At 31.5% G+C, this 13920-nt stretch overlaps 1 pseudogene; it reads right to left on the bottom strand.

Moving 5' to 3' along the window:
• Positions 1-7313: 7313 nt before the first annotated feature.
• Positions 7314-7957, bottom strand: LOC136227163 (protein FAR-RED IMPAIRED RESPONSE 1-like; annotated as a pseudogene).
• Between the last annotated feature and the right edge of the window lie 5963 nt (positions 7958-13920).

The raw sequence follows: 13920 nt of genomic DNA, 5'->3' as shown, positions 1-13920 counted from the left end.
CTTGCTCGTTGATCCAGGATGGAATTTTTGTCGAGGATTTTTCTCCGTTTCTTTTTGATATTGTATTAATCAGGATATTATTCATTCATAATTTTTAATACAATTCTTTATTCAGAAAAAAAAAAACTTTAGACAAATTTACAATATCATAACATCTTGTTAATAATAATTTAATTGTATAAATATATCATCAGAATCGAAATTTTGACTGGTGGTAATATTATACTCAATCAATAATCAGATCCATAATTTGAATAGTATATTTTATTAATAATTAGATTAACAATCAAATTCAGACACAACGGTACTCGATTAATAATAAATGAATTAGAAGAATTATTAATTTTGTTTCAACTCAATTAACAATAAATTATATTTCATATTTAAATGAAATCAATATTTTTTTTAGTTGTTTGTTTTGACATAATAATAATAATTAATAGATATTTATAATTATTTTACCTATCATATTATATTTATTTGTTTTATAGGTGAAAATTTCTAAAAAGTTAAAAAAACTAAAACATATAATTATAATTAAAAATATTGTTTTTATCGTTTTTACTAAAATTTTAATAATATAAACTAAATAATTTATTATATTTAATTACATCATTTTAATATAAATATTAAATAATATTTTATTATTTATGTAATTTTATATTTTTTTTTTAGAATAAATGTTTTTAATAAATAAATGTATTAACTAAAATGAAAAAAAAAAATTGCGCGTATTGCAGCGGCTAAAGATAAAGCTAGTATAAAAAGGATTGTTGTAGAATTTTGGGAAGAAGCAGCATTTGGAAAGTTGTACGACCAAAATAGAGCCAAGTACAGAAGTCATGTTCTTTTTATCTCATCCTAAATAAAACAACCGCCTAAAAAAGGTGATTTAGTAAAATCCATGCATGCATATGAATACGTGTTTATTCGTTAAACCAGTTGCATACGTCATCATTATCCTTATCATCAGGCATCTTCTGGATGTTGGGAACGTGTCAAATTCCTGATGAATTTGGTAATGTCTATATAATAAGGCAGACAGCATATGCAGGTGAGATTGGTGATATAAAAGAAAAAAAAAGTTGGTAGGCATGGCCGTGAGTGAAGAACCTATCCTGTCCAGATTGAAGAGTGTGGATAACATGGTAATTAGTCTCTTCTGATCGGCTTTGATTGGAATAAAAATGAATGATTAATTTGATATAAACAGGTGGAGGAAATGAGTTCATCATATGCATCAACACCATCAAGTGAGTGTGTTCCTATGAACCGCGTGATGGTTGACACTGAAATCAAAGGCACTCTTGTTCAAAGGATTCACCAAGTTGAGCAACGTTTGCATAAGGTACCAAATATTTAATAACTCTACGATACAGTTTAATCATCTAATGTGCAACTTGTGTATGCAGTTGGAAGGACAACTCCAACTAGAGTGTGAAAAGAAGAATAAAGGGTTGAAGGGACTCGTTAACAAGATAGTCAAGCCCAAGGGGAAGAAGAATAATCTATAACTTCCTCATGTGCCTAAATGGATAGATCCTTTTGTCAATTGCACACCAAAATGTTCCTATTATAATAATGTAAACGTATGCACCACAATATCATTATGTTTCCATTTTTCTCTCTTTTCCCTTCCCTTTCTTCTGCTCCCTTCCTATACACATGGATGGATGCAGTTCGCGAACCTAGGTATCTATACTTGAAGAGTTAATTTTAACTTTATACGTAGTATTTTTTATTTTTTTGAAGTCCAGCTTTAGCTAAAACTTTGAGGTTAATCTCTTATTTGGGGCTATTGAGAAAAAAAATGAAAAAAAAATACTGTGGTTAGGAAATATTCCTCTGGCCACATATTATATTACCCGTTGCGGCGTTTATGGTTTCGTAATGGATATAAGAATTCCACACGGGATTTCTGTCAACAACTGGGTTGTGTATTATAAAAATAAAATTATAACTAACAATTTGTATTGAAATTTTATAAATTTAACCCTAATGTTTCAAGAAAAGTGTAGATTTAGTTTTAACATATGAAATTGTATAAATTTAACCTTCTGCGAGGTACAGATTTAGTTTTAATATATAAAATTGTACAAATTTAATTATAACGTTTTCAAACAAAATTAATTTTAGTCACGTGCTATTAAAAATTTGAAAAGATCTGTTTGATTATTATTTAGTTACATTTCAGTTTGTTAATAAATTGAAGTGTAGATTTAGCTATAACATTAAAATTAAATATTTAATGTATTATTAATAAAAAAATATTTAGTGCATTAATAATACAGTAATATGTTGAAAAGCCCTCCTCCTTTTTACAAATGAGGCCGATCAGCCTATGTAATGTTTTATACAAAGCTATCACTAAGATTGTGGCGAATAGGATTCGGCGGATTCTTCCTGAGATTATTAGCCAAAATCAAGGTAGCTTTGTTCCTGGTAGGCAAATAATGGACAATGTGGTAATTGCCCAGGAGATGGTCCATTTCATGAAAATGAGGAAGGGTAAGAAAGGGATCGTGGCTCTCAAGCTTGATCTGGAGAAAGCTTATGATCGTTTAAACTGGAGCTTTCTTTTGGATAGTTTAAGTAAAGCTGGTATTCCTGAGAACTAGAGGAGTTTGATTGAAGGTTGCGTATCTTCTCCTGTTTTTCAGGTTCTGATCAATGGAGATATGTCTGATGAGTTTTCTCCTTCTAGGGGTATCCGTCAAGGAGATCCTATGAGCCCTTTCCTTTTTGTGATAGCAATGGAAAGGCTGGCTCACCTAATTCAAGAAGCTGTGAATAAGGGGAGTCTCCATCCTGTGTCCATTAACAGATTTTGCCCTCTTATTTTTCACTTGTTCTTTGCTGACGATGTGATGATCTTTGTGGAAGGGAATGAGGAGCAAATTGGTGTGGTCATGAATATCCTGGAGTGCTTTTGCGTTGCTTCTGGCCAGAAGATCAATGTCCACAAGTCCCGGATGCTTTGCTCTAAGAACATGGATAGAAGCCTCTGTAATAAGCTTAGCGATCTTTCGGGTATCCCTCTTACCCAATCCTTGGGTAAGTATCTTGGGATCCCCCTTCATAGTGACAGAGTTTCCAAAGCCTCCTTTAAGGAGACTCTGGACAAAACTAATGGGTTGTGTGCTAGTTGGAAGGCCAATTCTCTTTTCTTGGCTGGCCGTCTAACCTTAATTCAGTCTGTCAACTGCGCAGCTCCCAATCATATCATGCAAGCATGTAAGTTGCCTGAGCCGGTTCTCAATGAGCTTGATAAAATCAACCGGCGTTTTCTTTGGGGTGAGTCTGGAGAGGGTAGGAAGATTTACCTGGAGAGGGTAGGAAGATTCACCTAGTCCTTTGGAAGGAGGTCTGCCAGCCTAAAAGCAGGGGGGGTCTTGGCATCAGATAAGCTAAAGATAATAATAAGGTCTTGTTGATGAAGCTCCTCTGGAGAATGTGGCAGAACCCTTTTTCTCTTTGGGTTCGATTGCTTTGTGGCAAGTATCGAAAGGAAAAAATCTTTGGGGGCCCTAAAGAGAGGATTGGCAATTGTTCTTTCCTTTGGAAAGGGCTCAGTGCTGTGTTTGCTGAGTTCTGCACGGGGGTTGGCCTAGAGGTGGGTAATGGTAAGTCCATAAGCTTCTGGTATGACACCTGGATCGGAGATAAACCTCTTATAGAGGTTTGCTGCTCTCCCCCGCCTAGCAATTTCCGCAACTGGAGGATTGCCGATGTGGTGGACTCTGATGGGGACTGGATTTGGTCTATGTTTGATTCCTTCTTGAGCCTTGATTCTCTCCTCAGAATCAGGGGAGTGAAGATTAGTAACCTTGAGGAGGACAAGGATAGGCATTGCTGGGCCCTGACAAAAAATGGAGCTTACTCTTGCAAGTCTGCCTTTGAAGCTTTTACTCTTGACAGATCCGACCCTCTTTCGGACACTTGGAAATCCATTTGGGCTCTGAAAATCCCTTACCGAATGAGGAGCTTCCCGTGGCTTGGAGTCAAGGACAGGTTGCTGACTAATTCGGATAGACATAGACGTCATTTGGCGGATTCAGGTGCTTGTAGTAGATGCAGAGGCCAAGTTGAATCTTTGTGCCATGCCCTTAGGGACTGCCCTAAGAGTAAGGAGGTTTGGCAGAAAGTTCTTCCGCACCACATTCTCCCCTCCTTCTTTGCCTACCCTGAGAATGACTGGTTCTCCAATGGGGTTAAAGGTAGATTAATGGCTAGCATGGAGCAGTGAGACATTTTATTTGCTATTATCTGCCACCACCTTTGGAAGTGGAGAAACGAGGAGATCTTTGGTGAGAAGACTGTTTTTATTCAGAACTTACCTGAGTTCTTCTCTAAAAAGCTCCTTACCATTACGAGGAGCTTCAAAGGGGACCCCCTTGCCAATTCTACCCAGAATAAAGAGGTTCAACTCGTTGGGTGGTGTAGGCCGAAGGATGGGGTGGTTAAGTTGAACACGGATGGCTCCTGTCTCAACAATGGAAAGATCGCGGCTGGAGGCGTGCTCAGGGATGCGGGAGGTGCCTGGTTGTCTGGATTCACCCATAACCTGGGTTTGGGCTCATCTTTTTCAGCGGAACTTTGGGGTATTCTTTCTGGAGTCAAGCTTGCCAGAAATCTGGGTATTAAAAGGCTTGTTGTGGAGTCTGATAATATAGATGCTATTAGTATGATCTCTAATAATCATGCTTTTTGTCTTAGTATCCAGAACCTTATCAAAGCAATAAGAAGTCTTGGCTCCTCCTTTGAGTCCTTAGAGTTCAGCCACATCTACAGAGAACAAAATCGAATTGCGGATCGTTTGGCGGCGGCTGGGCACGAGGGGATGTTAGGTGTTTCCACCCTTTCTGATCCTCCTATCTATCTTTATTCTCTCCTTTTAGAGGACAGAGTTGGGGTTAGCTTTCCTAGGCTGATCCCAGGTTAGCTTTTATCTCGGTGTTGGTTTGTTTTCTTTCCTGTTTCTACCAAAAAAAAAAATTAATACAGTAATATATTTTGTTACTAATATAGTTACAAAAAGTATATATTATGAAACTGTTTTATTGACAAACGGGTTTAGAAGGTTCGATGTTGTTAAATAACAGTTAAATAAGTTCTTTTAAATTTTTACTAACATATGGTTAAAATTGATTTTGTTTGGAAATATTAGGGTTAAATTTGTATAATTTTATACGTTAGAGTTAAATCTGTACTTCTCTTAAAATGTTATGGTTAAATTTATATAATTTTATATGTTAGGGTTAAATATGCACTTTACACGTTAATATTATATTAAATATTTAACTGTAACGTTGCATTAAATATTTAACCGTAACGTTTTAAACGAAATACAGATTTAATTCTAACATATAGAATTATACAAATTTAACCTTAACGTTATGGTTATAATTTTATTTTTATTTTTATAATATAATAAATTTTAAAAATTTTATCATATGAGTTCTAAAAAAATTACTATATAAATAAAATTTCAAAATTTTAATATTTACTATGTAAATTTTGGGCAATGGTTTAGCTATTGTCCAATTGTGCATACCTATTATGGTGTTTATGCCACTGTCTAGTTGTGTTATTTATTACGGTGTCATAGGCGCCGACGGGTTGTATATAACTAACTGGAAAGCTGAAAAATCGATTTTCGAAACCGAAATTGAATCGAAAAATAGGTTCATTGTAACCGATGGATTAGTTTATGGTTTTTCATTTAAAAAATTGATGGTTAACCGAAATCTAAAAATAAACCAATTATTTATCGATACATATAAAATTAATATAAATATATGTAGAAATTTAATTATCGATATATAAATATACATATTTATATTGAATTTTTAAATTAAAAATATTAAAATAACTTAAAATTTATTTGTTTTTTCGATTTTGTTAATTAAATTTGAAGTTCAATAGTTTTATTTAATATTTAAATAATTATATATATTTATTTTAAAGTGAATAATTATAGATTTAAAGTGATATTTGTTATGAAAAGTCATTAATGGTTAACCGATCGAAATATAGGTTAGCCGATCGAAATAATAAGCTAACCGAAATATGGTTAATTAAATTAAATGGATTAATTAATGGTTTTTGTTAATGGACTGGTTAACCGATCATGTGCATCTTTAGGCGTCGTAATGGGTAATATAATATAAAAAAAGTGATCATGATTGGGAATAGTCCCTTCTAATGGAATATTTTCCCAAAATTTTGTGATTTTAATTTTATCATAAGATTTTTTTTAAAGTCCAGTTTAGCAGGTTAAACTTTTGTGATTTTAATAAATAATTATATTTTTTATTTTTAATTATAATTTTTTTTTATAATTTTTATAAAATTTAATTTAGAAATTAAATTATTTAAGAAAGAATTTGTTTTTTTTATAAGGAGGTAATAGCAAAAAAGAATAGCATTCAGTATATTAGAATTTTACGGTTTTAGTATATTCGTTTAATATTTATATTTTTTAGCTATAAATTAGTTATAATTTTTATAATTTAGAAATTAAGTTGTTTAAGTTTTAAATTAGTATTTTTTAGTAATAAATTATTTATAATTTTTATGAAATTTAATTCAGAAATTAAGTTATTTTGAATTTTAAAAATAAGAATTTGATTTTTTTTAAAAGATAAAATAAAAATAAGTTTAAAAATTTTATTAAAATTTTATTTAGAAAAATGAAATTTAAATAAATAAAGCTTAATTTAAATAAAATGAATTTGGTGGGGATTGAATTCAAGAATTTTTTTTATTCATGATGAAAAGGGTTTTAAAAATCACGTAGTAATAATTCAACTGTTGATTTATTTTTATGTCAGAATTAAGTCAAGTGTCGATTTATTTTTTATTATTTTATGTTAGAATAAAGTTTGTAAATCAATTGTTTAAATATATATTGGTTAAATATAAATTAATATTTGGGAGGTTAGATGGAAAATATTAACGATTCGGCTAACCTATGTCATAAGGCATAGGATAAGCCATAATTAATACTTTTTTTTTTCAAAAGAGGTTTAGTTTTTCTAGGTAATCATATACAATTAATAAAACATACCATTAATAAAAAAACATAATTAATATTTTCACATAAAAATAATATCAAAACCCTAAATCCTTTAATTAAATTAGTACCAATATCCATAACTAACTCACGCATTAGAACTGTAAAAAAACTCATGCATTAGAAAAAAAAAATATATAATTTTGTGGTCCACATGGCCATTGCTATGCATCATCTAATACAAAAGTTTATATAAAATTATATAGATCAAATTACAAGCATCAATACCCAATTTCATCTAAAACTTCAAAGTGTAAACAGGATTCAAATCCTTATTTTCTTGACTTGTCTTCCTCTTTTTTCCAATATTTGAAGAAACAACATTTGGACCAGAATTTTCTTTATCCCGGCAAGTAGTAATGTTGTGTCCAGTTCTCTTACAAAACTTACAAGTTTTAACTTGTTTAGGTGTCAACTCCTTGCTACTTTTATCCCGTTTATTCTTGGGACGTCCTTTGGACATAGAAGATGGGGGACACCTAACAGTATCTTCCACACCAACTGGTAATATTTTAATTTCGGACATTGCTCCTCCAAGAAGTGAAGAACTTCCAATTTCATGATATTCATGGAATTTGGAAACAATCTTTGTGGAGGAATAATGTTAACACATGACGACAAATAATTCCCCAAAACTCAAAATTTCTACAACTACATTCTCCCACAATTCCATCCCACAAAATTTTATGCTCCTGTGAATGTGGATAGTCATGATGTTGTACTATAAACACTCTTTGACTTTCAGCACATACCTTGTATTGAGTTGCCATCTCAAACTCTCATTGAAACTTTTTAAAAGTAAAGTTTGTGAAAACTCCATACACTTGTTCTTCCAAAGGCGGCAAAGTTCTAAGAGAAGACCCCCCTGTATGTGTCCAACATCACATTATGTGATTGCTTTTGTCTAATGGCTTCTATAGCAAGGTCAACCTAGTATTTACCATGAAAAAAAAGTACATCAGATTCTAGTATTAATATATACATAGTAGCATATAGAAATAAATAAATAAAAGTTTAGAATATTAAGCAAGTAAGGAAGGAAACTTACCTGTTTAACGAGTTGAGTTAAGCATAAGCGAGAAGAAGTAAAATGCTTCACAAAACTATTAATACTCTCTGATCTTCTTGTAGTTCGCATACCACCAAAAAAATAGCCACGGAGATAACATGGCGTCCAAAATTTTCTAATTTCATATAAGCCCATTATATGTTTGTTTTCTTGTAAATTAAACTTTGAGATCACAAGAGGCCATTCATACTCAAAATCTTCAATATTATCAACTTTATATAGCTTGTAATATTCAGCACACCAAGCCATATATTTGACTCTAAGAATTGAAGTAAACCAACCACTAAATTTGGTAGTTATGTGCCATATACAAAAGGCATGTTTCACAAGTGGCATTTCAATTGCAATAGCCCTTGTCATCCATGGATCTTGATCAGTGATAACTGTTTTTGGTGATTTCTTTATAAGTGCAACAAATTCTGTCAACATAATTATTTACATGTCATATATATTATTTATATATTCATGTATCCAAAATTTTTTGTAAACAAGATATACGTAGGAAGAGAAACAAGAGAAATTTTTTAATTAAAAAAATTAATATGTTTACCTTCATTAGCCATCGAAATGCAGCCACTATTTCATTACGAATGAGAGCACAACCAAACAATATGGTCCTTCCATGATTATCGATACCAACAAAAATATCGAAAGACATGCTATAGTAATTCACCTTGTAAGTGGTGTCGAAGGCAACAACATCCCCATACTTTTGATACCAATTAAAACAACGAGAATGTGACCAAAAATATTGCTCTAGCCTATTGTGTTCATCGACTGTATACTCATATTGAAACTTCGAGTCCTCATTCTTTGCAAGCTTACAATACTCAAGAAGATCCACAACATCATTATCTCCAAGAGTTTTGCTTATCTTTTGAAAAAAGTTATATATATCTTTTTTAAGAAATGGAAGATCCCCATGATGCAATTTTTTTTCAAGCTCCATTACCCTCATTATTTGCCTAACAGAAAGGCCAGCTTCTTTATACAAAAGAATCTTTTGCTCATCTTCTTTAGATATAGTGCGATATGACGGAAGAAAGCGAACTTGGTCACGCAGTAGCAACCTATGATTGTGTTGTGTGACAAACTGAGTAACATGCCATTGTTCAGGAAAAATCTCAAAAGGTTTCTTCAGTATAATCCGCATTAGTGCCTTGCATCCACACCTTGAAGACTCTCTATTTCGTTGATCTTTTAATGGGTTAACAGATTTTTTGTCTGGAAATCCTTCACAATGACAAAAGAAGTCTCTTCTAATCATAATCCCATCTCTTTTTGTAAACCTACCTTTCCGAATTGAAAAACCATTTGTTTTGGCGTAATTTTCATAAAAAGTACAAGCCTCTTGTTCACTCTCAAAGCACTGCCCAACAAATGGTTCAAATAAGTTCTCCATACTACTCTGACTTTCACAATTTGTAACTACATCTTCTGTCGGAAGCTCATTGAGGTAAAAAATTAATATATAACAAAAGGGTAAATTTCATCAGTGGTGTACAACCTTTGCCCTATTTCACACTTTGGTGTACAACCTTCAATTTGTCTCACTAATATGTACGAACTTATAGGTGACCTCCCACTTTGATATACAACAGATAAAAATGACCTGTTTGACTGGTCAAAAAGTCAAAAATTGACCCACCTAGTATGAAATTACTTTTATACCCTTCTTCTTCCTTTCCCCTTTTTCTTATTTCCAACTCTATCTTTCCCTCTCTAAAACCAACCTCACTCCTCTCAATATCTTTCCATTTCTCTCTCTAACTCCTCTATCTCTTTATCATTCCATGTTCTACAAAAAGCTTCCTTCTGATTCTCGAAAGGTACCGTCTTTCTCCTAAACAAATTCAACTTCTCCAAATTGGTTTTTATTTGTTTATCTTGTTTGGGTATTCGTTTTTTTTTTTGTAAATTAAAATGTGGGTTTGTTGAATTTTCTTTTTTAGATTAAGGTCTACTTCAGTTTATTATGTTGTAATTTTGATTTTGAGAGTAATCAATCCAACTTGTTACCTGACTTTTGTTTTTGAATTTTTTATTAGTTAATGAGAGATTGCTTTTTATAGAAATTTTTCTTTTCTGTCCCGCACCATTTGAGATCATGTAGAGAATTGCACAATTTTTTACTCACAGTTGATTTCCTGAGTGGTTCGATATACCACTGATACCCGGGGCTAGCGTCGTTGAAGAGGTTCGTCAGAAGCAGACTTGTGATTGTGTGGATCACCTCCGATAGCCAAGCAAACTTGTGATTGTGTGGATCTTTTAACATTTGGCATTTAAAACTCATTTAATTATTTATTTTAAAGTAAAAAAAATTCAGAAAACCTTCTTCACCTTCTCTGCCAATTAAGTGCTTCAATTAAACTTTATATTCTAATCCTTTAGATTGTTGGAATGGTGCTTCAATTTTTGATATTTTAGGTAGTTTAAATGAAGTTCATTATAAATCTTCACATTCTAATTCTTTATGTTTATAAAAAAAATCAATTCATAAAAAAAAGTTTTATAGACCAGCTCTCTTCAAATAGTTATCAAATAGGTTCATCACAGATTTAGAGAGAGAGAGAGGTTAGAGAGGGAGGAGTTAGAGGGAGAATTTTGGAGAAAGAGAAAGAAATAGAGAGAAGATGAAGAGATTGAGGTATAAAGATAAAAAAGAGAAATAGATAAAATTAATTTTTTTATAATATGTGGGTCCCACTTTTATTAATGCATATGATGAAAAATGCTGATGTAGCGGGTTGACTTCAAGTTGACCGGTCAAACAGGTCATTTTACCTGTTGTACACCAAAGTGAGAGGTCACCTATAAGTTTGTATATATTAGTGAGACAAATTGAAGGTTGTACACCAAAGAGTGAAATGGAGCAAAGGTTGTATACCATTGGTGAAATTTACCCTATAATAAAAAAACAGTAATTTTACTAATAAAAATAATATATATATATATATATATATATATATATACTCATCAAAGTATAGACGTGAGAAAATTATAAAAATAGTTCATAAAAAAATACAAAAATAACTAAATATATTACGTACCTTTTACTAATATTACTGGAAGTAACAAATGGTTCAGATAAAATGTACAAGTCTCTATCCATCTAATGCTAGTTGTAATGTGGGAATTAGAGTAATTTGGATAAACAATTTACAAACTGATGAAAAGAGGAGAAGAAACATGAGTTAAGAAGTCCAAGGGTTAAAACTCAATATTTATAGCCAAAAACAAATAATGATATTGGTGGAATTTTGGAAGTTCACCGCCAAAAACAGGTTGAGTAATTACTACCTTTTTCAAAGCAAATAATTAATACCTCTAGGATCTCATTTTTCATTTTCCATGCCATAATTATTAATATCTTTAGATAAACCTGTGTCTTATGGCACAAGTTAGATTAAGTGAAATATTAATGATGGTTTCATCTTTTATGCAGTTATATTAGATTGTAATCATTATTTTAATTTAACGATTTAAAAAGTAAAATGATTATGCTTATTTTGTTTTTGACAAAGTAAGGCTTACTTTGTGTTTTTTTATCATTGGATGATGGTGGACTTTGATAAAGTAAGTTTATTAAATGGTGGGAAAAATAAAGTAAGACTTACTTTGTCAAAAACAAAGTAAGCATAGCTTCTACCAAAATATAAATAACTGAAATTGTGATTTAATTTTTTTTCTGTTGTATAGGTGTTTTAGTAAGGATATATTTAGTATCATATTAAATTTTCTTCAATTTTATATAAATATAATGAAAAATTTTCAATTTTCCCTTTTGTATAGGTGATGCTTTTTTTATGAAAAGAATAGCTTTATTAATAATTACGTTAACAAATGTATATGTGCTTTACTAACAGATCTTGAACCTCTCTATAAGTCCCTTGATGTGCATAAAATGTATATGTGCTTCTAGAGCAAGTGCATCATATCATATTAAGTAATATAGTATATCTTAGTGCAAAGATCGATCCCACATAGATTCTATAAAAATCATTAGTTGTTAATAGGTTATTGAAATCTAGATGAAATAATTGAAAAGTTGGGTGATGTTTTTAGACTAAAAATGATTGTTGCTTTAAGAAAATGAGTATGATAAAGATACTAAGGTTTGGGTTCACTTTTTAAATCTAAGTTGATTAAAGATTACTTAAGTTAAACACAACGAAAGCATTTACGATTAAAGATGGTAATTTCCCCGAAAAAATTCGGTGCCAAAATTTTGGTTCATCCAATCCCCGCTTTCTTCACCCTTATTTATCTACAATAACAAATACGAAAAAAAGCTTAAACTTTAATGGGAAATCCTAATAATAGAATTCTAGAAACCACACCAACTACTTAGTATAAGAATGTAACTTTCTATCAAACACTTATTATTATGGTGAGTAAGAAGTAATTGACGGAAATATGGATTTAAGCTTATGATCTTAGTTCTTTAACACAAATCCTTTGGTATGTTTAACTCAGAATAAACTTTATTTCAATGATCCTTAACACAAATATTTTAGTATGTTTAACTCAGACAAAACTTTATATCAGCTTAAGATTCATTTAGAAAGATCCACGTCATCCCTAGTTGGGGAAGTTAGTTCATTGTCATTGGGACACTCAACTAAAATGAAATGAAAATGACTGAAGTTCATAGAAATAAGAAGATGTAAATGGAAAATGATAACCTTTTAATTCAAAAGTATAACTTAAACTTACAAACTTTGAACTAAGACTTAAATGAAATCAACTGTAAAATTGGAAATCATGTTTGAAACAAGAAAACTAGAGAAATTCACTTAAAGCAAAAGCAAGAAGAAATCACACAAACCAAATAGTACAAAGGATATACATCTCCCTTACAAACTACATATATTTAAAGGCAAGAATTACACAAATCTAGACATAAAATATTGGAATTGATGATTGGTAGCCTCCAAAGTTGTCAATTTGAGCATCAAAAACTGAAATGAAATGAAAATGACTGAAATTCATAGAAATAAGATGGAAATGAAAAATGATAACTTTTAATTCAAAAGTATAACTTCAACTTACAACTTTGAACTAAGACTTGAAGGAAATCAACTTTAAAATTGGAAATAAGGTTTGAAACAAGAAAACTACAGAAATTTACTTAAAGCAAAAGCAAGAAGAAATTACACAAATTAAATTATACAAAGGATACATCTCCCCTACAAACTACATTTATTTAAAGGCAACAATTACACAAATCTAGACATGGAATGCTGGAATTGATGATTGATAACCTCCAAAGTTGTCAATTCCCATCAAGCAAGAAAGCAAGTGTTGGGATTCCCAATATCATCCCATTTCATATAGATAGACCAGAACCTTTTTGAGCATTAAATGGTCATGGGTGTCCAATTGTAGAGAAGTCTGAGCATTTCTTGAAATAAGGAGTCGTCTATTTTCCTGCAGATTTATAAAGGTCTCGCCAACATGTAATGAGCTTTTATTTTATTTTTATTTTTGCCTTTTTGACATAGGTCTCACCGAGACCTGCTGCTTGAACTCATTGTGAGCACGTAATTTTTCCGACCATCATGATGAAATAATATTGCCTTTGCTCAATATGCAGGAGGTGGGCTCCATACCGCGTCGTATGAAATTATGGACTGAAACCCAAGTCTCTTTTACAAATTTTAGCAATCAAAGTCAACCATCTTCCAATCAGGATATATATTTCTTGATCGATTTGGATTTTGAGAGGCTTTAATGAGTCGTGTCCCTTGAGAGCATCATTACGCACTTTTCC

The sequence above is a fragment of the Euphorbia lathyris genome, chromosome 4 (genome assembly GCF_963576675.1).
Source record: "Euphorbia lathyris chromosome 4, ddEupLath1.1, whole genome shotgun sequence".
Classification (NCBI taxonomy): Eukaryota; Viridiplantae; Streptophyta; class Magnoliopsida; order Malpighiales; family Euphorbiaceae; genus Euphorbia; species Euphorbia lathyris.
The sequence above is the reverse complement of the archived record's forward strand: the minus strand, read 5'-3'. Positions and strand labels throughout refer to the sequence as shown.